Here is a 3,079-nt window from a genome sequence, read left to right on the forward strand (position 1 = left end):
CATACAAAGTTATGACAGATATCTTCTCTGACCACAACAGGATGAAGTTAGAAATTAAAAAAAAAAGAACACATAAAGAAAGCTGAAAAATTCACAATACTGTGGAAACTAAACAACACACTTTTAAACAACCAATAGATCAAAGAAGAAATCACAAGGAAAATTAGAAACTACTTAGAGATGTGTAAAAATGAAAATATAACATGTCAAAACTTACATGATACAGCAAACGTTATGCGAAGGTGGAAATTTATAGCTATAACAAGAAAGAACTCAAATCAACAACCTAACTCTACAACTTAAGGAATGAGAAAAAGAAGAACAAACTAAACCCAAAGCTAGCAGAAGGAAGAAACTAACAAACATTAGAGTAGAGGTAGATAAAATAGAGTGTAGAAAAACATCAGAGGGGCTCAATTTGGCAGCATATATACTAAAATTGGAACGATACATAGAAGATTAGCATGGCCCCTGCACGAGGATGACACACAAATTCGTGAAGCGTTCCATATTTTTGAAATTAGAACACTTCCTAACACCATATACAAAAATAAACTAAAAATGGATTAAAGACCTAAATGTAAGGCCAGACACTATAAAACTCTTAGAGAAAAACATAGGCAGAACACTCTGACATAAGTCACAGCAAGATCCTTTTTGACCCACCTCCTAGAGAAAGGGAAATAAAAACAAAAATAAACAAATGGAATCTAATGAAACTTAAAAGCTTTTGCACAGCAAAGGAAACCATAAACAAGACGAAAAGACAACCCTCAGAATGGGAGAAAATATTTGCAAACGAAGCAACTGACAAAGGATTGATCTCCAAAATACACAAGCACCTCATGAAGCTCAATATCAAAAAAAACAAACACCCCAACCCAAAAATGGGCAGAAGACCTAAATAGACATTTCTCCAAAGAAGATATACAGATTGCCAACAAACACATGAAAAGATGCTCAACATGACTAATCATTAGAGAAATGCAAATCAAAACTACAATGAGGTATCACCTCACACTGGTCAGAATGGCCATCATCAAAAAATCTACAAACAATAAATGATGGAAAGGGTGTGGAGAAAAGAGAACCCTCTTGCACTGTTGGTGGGAATGTAAACAACATTGATACAGCCACTATGGAGAACAGTATGGAGGTTCCTTATAAAACTAAAAACAGAACTACCATATGACCCAGCAATCCCACTACTGGGCATATGCCCTGAGAAAACCGTAATTCAAAAAGAGTCATGTACCACAATGTTCATTGCAGCTCTATTTACAATAGTCAGGACATGGAAGCAACCTAAATGTCCATTGACAGATGAATGGATAAAGAAAATGGGGCACATATATGCAATGGAATATTACTCAGCCATAAAAAGAAACGAAACTGAGTTATTTGTAGTGAGGTGGATGGACCTAGAGTCTGTCATACAGAGTGAAGTCAGAAAGAGAAAAACAAATACCGTATGCTCACATATATATGGAATCTAAAAATTAAAAAAAAAATGGTTCTGATGAACCCAGGGGCAGGACAGGAGTAAAGATGCAGACGTAGAGAATGGACTTGAGGACACAGGGAGGGGGAAGGGTAAGCTGGGACAAAGTGAGAGAGTGGCGTGGACATATATACACTACCAAATGTAAAATAGATAGCTAGTGGGAAGCAACCACATAGCACAGGGAGATCAACTCGGTGCTTTGTGACCACCTAGAGGGGTGGGATAGGGAGGGTGGGAGGGATACACAAGGTGGGGGGGATATGGGGATATATGTACACATATAACTGATTCACTTTGTTATACAGCAGAAACTAACACAACATTGTAAAGCAATTATACTCCAATAAAGATGTTTTTATAAATAAGAAAAACAATAGAGAAAAATCAGTGAAACCAAAAGTTGGTTCTTTGAAAAGATCAACAAAATTGACAAACCTTTAGCTAGATGGACTAAGAGAAAACGAGAGAAGACTCAAAGGACTAAAATAAGAAATGGAAGTGGGGACATTCCTACTGATCCCACAGAAATAAAAAGGACTATAAGAGAGTACCATAAACAATTGTTTGCCAACACATTTGATAACTTAGATGAAATGAACAAATTTCTAGAAACAGAAAACCTACCAAGACTAAATCTGAGACTAAGAAATAGACAATCTGAGTAGACTTATATTTAGTAATGAGACTGAATCAGTACTAAAAAAAAAAATCTCCCAACCAAAAAAAGCCCTGGACCTGATGGCTTCACTTGTGAATTCTACCAAAACATTAAAATAAACAACTAATACCAATCCTTCTCAAATTTTTCCAAAAAATTACAGAGGAAGGAATACTTCCTAACTCATTCTTATGAGGCCAGCATAACCCTCATACCAAAGCCAGACAAAGACAATAGAAGAAAATAAAACTACAGACCAATATCCCTAATGAATATTGATGCAAAAATTCTCAATAAAATACTAGCAAACAAATTTCAGCAGCATATTAGGAGTATTATAATCCCATCATGACTGAGTGGGATTTATTCCTTGAATTTAAGGATCGTTCAACATATGAAAATCAATCAATGTAATACACTACATCAACAAAACGAGGGGAAAACCCTACATGATCATTCAATTGATGCAGAAAAATCATTTGACAAAACTTAACACCTTTCATGATAAAAACATTTAAGAAAATAGGAATAGAAAAAACTACCTCCACATAATAAAAGTCATATATGAAAAACCCACAGCAGACATAATGCTCAATGGTGAAAGACTGAAAGCTTTTCCTCTGAGATCAGGAGCAAGGCAAGGATGCCTGATGTCACCACTTCTATTCAACATAGTACTGAAAGTTATAGCCAGAGCAATTAGGCAAGAAATGAAAATAAATAAAAGGCATTCAAGCTGGAAAGGAAGAGGTAAAATTATCTGTTTGCAGATGATATAATCTTATACATAGAAAATTCTAAAGACTCCACACACAAAAAAAGCTGTTAGTACTAATAAATGAATTCAGCAAAGTAGCAGAATACAAAGTCAACACACAAAAATTGGTTGCATTTCTATACACAATGAACAATCTGCA

The 3,079-nt window shown here is 35.1% G+C and overlaps 1 non-coding gene across 1 annotated transcript; it reads left to right on the forward strand.

Annotated features, from left to right (window-relative positions):
* Positions 1–409: 409 nt before the first annotated feature.
* On the forward strand, positions 410–516 carry LOC117310071 (U6 spliceosomal RNA). Its single transcript, XR_004524329.1, has one exon. It is a non-coding gene; the product is annotated as a U6 spliceosomal RNA (small nuclear RNA).
* The last annotated feature ends 2,563 nt before the right edge of the window (positions 517–3,079 follow it).

This window comes from Tursiops truncatus, chromosome 21 (assembly GCF_011762595.2).
Source record: "Tursiops truncatus isolate mTurTru1 chromosome 21, mTurTru1.mat.Y, whole genome shotgun sequence".
NCBI classification, from domain to species: domain Eukaryota; kingdom Metazoa; phylum Chordata; class Mammalia; order Artiodactyla; family Delphinidae; genus Tursiops; species Tursiops truncatus.